The 7,970-nt window shown below is 38.9% G+C and overlaps 1 long non-coding RNA gene across 2 annotated transcripts in view; it reads right to left on the bottom strand.

The window, feature by feature from the left end:
* Window positions 1-1,546: 1,546 nt before the first annotated feature.
* The window catches only part of LOC310633611, an 87,975-nt gene continuing 81,551 nt past the window's right edge, over window positions 1,547-7,970 (bottom strand). For both annotated transcript variants that reach the window (XR_014491036.1, XR_014491037.1), the window contains one exon: window positions 1,547-1,653. This is a non-coding gene — a long non-coding RNA (uncharacterized lncRNA). The remainder of the gene's footprint in view (window positions 1,654-7,970) is intronic.

The raw sequence follows: 7,970 nt of genomic DNA, 5'->3' as shown, positions 1-7,970 counted from the left end.
AAAAAAATGTCCTAAGGGTAGCAGTACCAGTTAGCAGTTTTGGACACTTTTTCCCTTCATTCTGTTATTTTTTACTTTCTTTTTTTTTAATTGAGCAGAGGATAGATCGTTCTGTTTGCATTATTGACAGTATTGCTTGATTTTTCATATTTTCCCTTCTGGGTGGGGTGTATAAGCTTCACATGTGCACATACAAACACACACACACACACACACACACACACACACACACACTTGTGGATTTTTATTGCCCTTGATACATTTGCTGGTTCTACCAGATCTACCTCTTTGGATGGGGTTTTTCCACTTGATCTGCAAGAAAAATGAAAGCTGGCAAACTTTCATCCTAATTCTTTTGGCATTCCTTCTGTGTCTGCACACATGTTTACCTGTGAAAAATCTTAGCATTCATTTCGGAGTAGCAATAGGAGTGTACGGGAAATGATGGGAATTTTGACTCCCGCCAGTGATTTGTTCTTCTGCAGGTCAGAGGCAGAAGAATGACAGGAGAAATTGGATTTTAGGGCAAAGGCAAAATGGGAGGGAAAGAAGGAAAATGCCTAAATTAAAACATCTGGCTTGGTAATTACATGCACTAAAAAGTTTACAGTCTAAACTACCCACATGTAACTGATCTAGCTATAGTGATGTGTCACTTTCACTTACCCATATTAAGCAGTGGGCTTCACCTAGTTATAACCCATGCTAACCTCCACCACTGACCTGCTACAGTATACTTATTAAAGCTGCAATTATGAGGTGATCCTTAATAGGTAGGGTCTTGGTTCAGAGGGAGATTTTTTTTTCTCCCTGTAGCTCACATGCAACAATTAAAGATAATTTAAAGTGTAAGTAATTGAGCTCAGTTTCTGAAAACTACTGTAGGGGTCTTGTCCCAAAGTATCTGACAGATGAAGTGGTATATTTTGACAAGTTTTCTGCAGACTTCCATTAAATACCAACTGGGAGTTCTGTTTTCTTTGGAGCCCCTGACTAAGAAATAGTGCTTGCAAAAGGCTAGGCCTTGCCAAGAATGAGGATGGCGCTCACGTTAACGGGCTTACTACAGGGGGTGGGCTCTTGCCTGCTGGGTCATTGTCAAGCCCCAGAGAAAGAGAGGGTTCTAATGGCAATGGCAATAGCTTTCAGATATTCAGTTCAACATTCAGACGAAGGCATCTTCCACTGATCCTCATTGAATGAAGGAAGTGATTGGGAGGCAACTGTGAAGTGCCTGGTTTGTGTGAAATTCTGGCTGTTCTAATCCACCCAGATGTCTTTTTTTGAGGGGCTTAGAACATGTTTGGCACACCAGGCCTTGCGTGTACATGTTCACAGAATGCCAAAATCATTCAGGATATTTGTGTACATAATACACCTTTCCCAAATTATTCAGAGTAATCACCTCTACTCCTTTTTGTAGTTATTAGACTAATTGTAATAGTACGTAGGAATGAGATGCTGCCTAGGGAATGACCAGGTAACAGAGGACATAGCCCACAGCTAGACAATCGGTGGAGAAACAGGCTTAGAAGGCATCTCCTCACCCAAGTTCAGGATTTCTGAGGGACAGCAATAAACGACTGAAGATGGCTCCACTTTTGTGGACTTGATGATCACAGCAAAAAGAGGAGCTGGTGAATGGAGAGGCTCCTAAAAGATAGACATGAAATAAAAATTAAAATAAGCAAGGAAATGTCTGATCTTGATGAATATAAATAACCTGGACCTGATGGATTACATCCCAGAGTTTTGAAGGAGCTGACAGATGTCATCTCAGAACCATTTTACCATATCTTTCAAAAATCCTGGAGCACCTAGGAAATATTTGAGGATTGGAAAAGAGCTGATGTGGTTCCCATCCTCAAAAAAGGGAAAAACAAACAAACAAACAAACCAGAAACTACAACCAATCAGCCTGGGAAGATACTGGAAAAGATAATAAACAAACAGATCTGCAAACATCTAGAAACAGTTATAACTAGAAGCCAGCATGGATTTGTTAAAAACAGACCATGCCAAACCAATCTTATATTTCATTCTTTGACAAAGTGACTAAATTAGTAGACCAGCAAAATGCTCTGCACATAGTATACTTAGACTTCAGTAAGGTATTCAACAAAGCAGACTGCAACCTACTTCTTGGTAATCTAGAAAAAAGTGGGATAGATAGCATCACCACCAAATGGATTTGTAACTGACTGACAAACTGTACTCAACAAGTAGTCCTTAATGGTACTACATCTACATGGAGGGATGTAAGCTGTGGGTGCCACAGAGTTCCGCCTTAGGCCCAGTACTCTTCAATATCTTCATGAATGACTTAGATGAGGGAATAGAAGGGGAATTTATCAAATTTGCAGATGATACTAAGCTGGCAGGAATAGCCAACACCCCAGAAGACAAGCTCAGAATCCAAAAAGATCTTGACAGACTTGAACAATGGGTCCTATCCAACAAAATGATATTTAATGTGGAAAAAAGCAAGGTTTTACACTTAGGCAAGAAGAATCAAAAGTATAGATTAGGTGAAAACTGGCTTAATAGCAGTAACTGTGGAATGGGTCTTGGAGTGCTAGTGGACAATCAATTAAATACAGCACAAGCCAGTAATGTGCAGCAGCAGCCAAAAAAGTCAATGGAACCCTAAATTGCATTAACAGTGAAATTGAATCAAGATCATGTGAGGTACTAGTACCACTCTCTAAAGCCTTAGTAAGGCCATATCTAGAATACTCTTTTGGTCACCACACTATAAAAAAGATGTTGAAACTCTAGAAAGAGTGCAAAGAAGAGCAACAAAAGTGATTAGAGGCCTGGAGGCTAAAACATACGAAGAACAGTTGCATAAGCAACAATGGTTAATTTTTTTTAATTATTATTTTAATCCCATTTATATCCCGCCCTTCTCCGAAGACTCAGGGCGGCTTACAATTTAAGCACAAACCAATGTGCTTAGCAATAGCCAGCTGATATCTTAATAATTAAAGGAAATATACAAATAATACATTTGAAAGTAATAAGTTTGGAAACCACTTATCCTGGATTTACAAAAGGGACATGTTAACAGATGAAGTTGTTTTTGAGAGAAAAAAATGATGAGAAATCAGCTTATAGGACATGATTTCATGGGATTAAAGTTCAAGAAAATTAAACAGAAGGAATTCAGAGTAGATTTCTTTGATCAGGCTTAATATGTATGTTGTGGTTTATGATAGCTATTAATGGAATTTCTTCTTGATCAGAACTGAACAGCAAGGTTTAAAGGTTTAAAGATCAGTTTATAAATGCGGGGAAATTTCTTTTGCTCTATTTCTTAGGCAAAGAGATAAACTGGAATACAAAGTGGAACTATTAAATTAAGATTAAAATTTGTTACTATTTCTGGTAGCTCTTAACAGATTTGTTGATTAGAACTGAATGATGAGTTTTTATAATTTGATTATGGATAAGGGATGAGATACGAGAATAAGATTTTTATGGACATTTTAAAAAATGGTGTTAAATTACTGAACTTGTTTATATTAGTTTGAAAGGAGAGGGGAGTCATCTTTTATAGAGTATATCTGGTTTTTCTTACATTTTTTTTCCCACCACTTCTCTTTTTCTCTACTTTTTATGTTTTTCTTAGTTCGTGTTACTCTTATATCTCCGTATTTGTAAACGCTAATAGAATTATTTAAAAAAGAAGAAAAAACAACATTCCCACACCTCAAGTTCTCAGACAGCAGGAGATTTGTACTTTCATGTTTGCAAGGATCTGTTAATGTTGCTTTACAATAATGTAAAAATTCATTCATATGAGTGGTTTTTCCTGGGCATCCATTTTTAATTATCACTTTTGGTCAAGGGTGAATCCTAGCACATGTCCAGGAATACACCGGGAACTGATTTTCAGTGCGGCCTTTTGCTCAGAAACCTCACAAACATTTAAGAGCATATACATCCACTAATGCCTCCCCACCACCACCACCTCCTGAAAGGATAGTCTCCAGAATTATCCAGCCAACATGTCCCTCCTCATCTGGAATCCCCAGACTGGAGAAAGCTGCTTTCTTGAGAGCCTTGGTGGAGCAGTGGGCTAATGCCTCCTTAAGTAACACCTGCTGCCTGCAATTAGTGCAGGTTCGAGTCCCACCAGGCTCAAGGTTGACTCAGCCTTCCATCCTTCCGAGGTAGGTAAAATGAGGACCCAGATTGTTGGGGGCAATTAAGCTGACTTTGTAATAATGCCGCTTGGGGTGTGTGTGAAAGCCCTAATAAGCAGGCATATACATAGAATGAAGGCTACTGCTAAGTTTGTAAAGCCGCCCTGAGTCTTCGGAGAAGGGCGGGATATAAATGGAATTAAAATAAATAAATAAATAAAATAACATAGCCCTTGAATTCCCTTCTTGATGCCTGTTTCACATTTTGCTCATAAGGATGAGATATATTTATATCGGGACACCCACTACTTCATACTTAAAATCAGTGCTTTGTTTTGTAAAAGAAAAAGGTGCCGGAACTCACACATGTCATACAACCCGCCTTGCCTACCCTACAAGGTTCCATCCAAAAAAGGTGCCGGAACTCCGTTCTGAGCGTTCTATGACAAAAAAAAAGCCCTGCTTAAAATGAACCAGAACTGAAAGGTAGAAAAAGCGACTTGCCCTCTCTGTTTTCAGCAGCAGGAGCAGCAGCAGGAGCAGCAAAGGGTTGTCGTGCTTTCTGGGCTGATTGTTGCGGGGTGAGACTGGGCGAATTGTTTAGCGGCTTGGCAACCGCAGCCTTAATTGTGCCTAATACAGGAGAATTTGCTTGACAATATCCAATGCCTCGAAGAGATTTTTTTTTCCTTTTCAAATAGGCATCTAATTGCTGTCCCAAATATCCCCACCGCCTGAAGTTCCAAAGCATCGTGAGTTGCTAGTAAACAATTAAGTGTTACGTTTGGGAGAACATAGCCTGTTGCCCGAGGCTGTCTTGATGCCATAGAATTCAGATTTCTTAATTAAGAACCTAGCATTTGACCTTTATGATAGGAAACATATGGTTGACAGCTTATTTGTGTACATCCTGCTGTTAGTGCTTCCTTTCTCCTTTTCTTTTCTTCTTTTTTCCCCCCTGCACCCAGGCTCTTGTTTCTCTCAAGCCTGGTTGGCAAATGAGAGAAAAAGAGGTCTCTACCAACATTTTCTTTGGCTTGTTTGCCCATTTTCCCATTCACGTTGATGGGAAGACAATGGCTATTAATCTTTTTATTTTTTTAAGAAAAGAATGTTGTTGTTGTTAGTTGCGAAGTCGTGTCCGACCCATCGCGACCCTATGGACAACGTTCCTCCAGGCCTTCCTGTCCTCTACCATCTTCTGGAGTCCATTTAAGCTCATGCCTACTGCTTCAGTGAGTCCATCCAGCCACCTCATTCTCTGTCGTCTCTTTCTTCTATTGCCCTCAATCTTTCCCAGCATTAGGCTCTTCTCCAGTGAGTCCTTCCTTCTCAAAGAAAAGAATATCTCAGTGAAATTCCCATAGAAGAGTAGAGGCGGACTGGTGGTTACTGAAGTTACAAAATGAAGATGGTGGCGTATGTGTGAGAGAACGAATGGGACTCCTGCTTTCATTGTACAACCATCCTTCCAGTGGATTTCCTGGTTTCTCACACTTTAATTGAGGGGAATCTCAGAAGAAGGGATCCCAAAGAAACTTCTCTTCAGTCTAGGAACTGAGGGGAAGGGAGGTTAAAATCAAGACTGCGGCTGTTATTATAGAACCAAGCAGCACACGTTTAAAAAAAAATGCTGCTGATGCACACTTTCCAACAAAATGTTAATTGTAGATGCCAATATTTCCTGGGACCTGTGAGAAGTGCTTGTGATTCTAAAATAAAAGGCTGCAGAGATTTTTATTTTTTTAAAGTAAATTTTCATTGAGACAAGCTTAACTTCTGGTGGCATCATGAGCTGATCTATATGGTTTTCTTGGCAAGAATACGGAAATGGTTTGCTAGTGCTTCTTCTGGATTTTTTCCTCCAATTTTCTAGCCTAGGCTATAATCCTGGATTCCTTAGATGTCTTCCATATAAATCCTAACAAGACCTAACCCTTATTAGAAGTTCTTGGACTGAGATTATGGAGATGGAGCCCTAGAATGATTGATGACCACTGTGGCTACTATCCCACAGAATAGAATTGGGTTTATTTGTGAGTAAACATGCATAGAGTTGTATTGTGAATGTGCTAGTTGCTGAAATGCATGCTACATTATAAAGACCATAGCTTTGTCCCAAAGATCCAGATAATTTAGGATTTCTTTATTATTAGGCAATGATAACAAGCTTAGGACAGCAAAAGTGTAGCAGGAGAGCAGAATGTTGGGTTAAAGAAGGAGAAGAGAAGAGGGGAAAGAATAGAAAACTCAACAACTGTGTTTTTATTTTAGTGGAAAGAGAAATAAAGGAGAATGTAACAATTACAGGTAGTCCTTGAGTTATGACCATCACAAAGCCTGTCCACCATGGTAGTAAAGCGTGTTGATCATTTGACCAGCCTGATTTTACAACTACTTTTGCAGTGGTCATTAAGCTACTGCCGTGGTTGTTAAATGGTAGTAAATGCCAGTTTTTAGCAAAACTACCATAAAATGCAATGGGGAGGGGGGGTTTAAATGTTAAAATGGGACCAAATGATCACTCCCTACTCTATCAATTTAAAACCTTTCATGAGGAGAACAATTACAGGGACTCCTATGCACTGGAGAATTTAAGGATCGAAAACCATATTGGGTAGTATTTTGTGCTAGGCAGATGATGGACATCATTCAGAATATACTTTATTGGGATTCATTGTTGGAATATACTTTTATGCAACAACTACAGTAGTATTTAGCCAATAAATGCCAGTTTTTACAAGTTTGCATCTATGTTACTGTATACATGCTATGCTCTTTTGTTCTAAGCAGAGTTTCCTGTTTCCTGTTACAGTTATATAGTTGAGCTGTAAAGCACCTGATGATTGTACTCTTTGTTTGCTCTGTGTGGTGCTTTATATAAACACAATTTCTAACATACTTATTGGGGTGGGGGAAGGAGGGAGAGGATCAACAATTGATTGCATGATCTCCTAAATGTCCTATAGTGGATAGAGGTAGATTCATGATTGGAATGCAATTACCACATCATAATAATAACCATGACACACCCTGCTGGGAATTAATAAGAACACAAGCAATCACCCCTCCAATGCTGGAAAATAATAACATGAGATATGAATTAAATGGAATGGAATAAAGCAAAAGCAGTTGCTAAGTGCTAGCAGCTCCAGAAACCTCAAAAATTAATGCACACTTGTTAGACAACAAGTCTCAAAAACCGTGCATAGACTTGCATGAGCTGTCAATCTTTAATCTAAAACCTACTTTTGAAAAAGAAGCCAAGCAACACTCTAGTGACTGGGATGAAAAACATTTTTTAAAAAAATGGTTTGATTAGGACTATGCACCGCTGAAAAGGTAATATCATACAGGGTGTAAAAAGAGTAAACATTTTTCTTCTGAAGATCAAGTACTTTCTATACAGAATTTAAAAGCTCTATACAAGACCCTCCTAAAAGAAAAGAAACTCATTCAATCAGTCAGGAGGTGGGGTTTTCCCCTCTTTTGGCAAAATAGAAAAACCTCTACCAATGCACACACACAATTCAAGCCTGGGAGGAGTATTTTAGAAGGTTGTACATGGATTCTGCTAGTAATGTAAATTAAAATGAGATCGATCTGGATCAAGTTGACAATTGGACCCTAGTCTCTGTGCAAGAGGTAAATTGATGGACTGAATCTCTTAAAATGAACAAGGCTCCAGGTGTTGGTTGTATTTTGCCTGAAATAATGAAAAAAGAATTGCAGTCAGCATCCCTGTTTATCTTCATAGATCAGACTGGTTATATTCCAAAAGATTCGGGACTGGCAATATTAGTCCCAATGTATAATAAGGGC

This window comes from Vipera ursinii, assembly GCF_947247035.1.
Source record: "Vipera ursinii genome assembly, chromosome: 2".
Taxonomy (NCBI): Eukaryota; Metazoa; Chordata; class Lepidosauria; order Squamata; family Viperidae; genus Vipera; species Vipera ursinii.
This window is presented reverse-complemented; position numbering and strand designations above follow the sequence as displayed.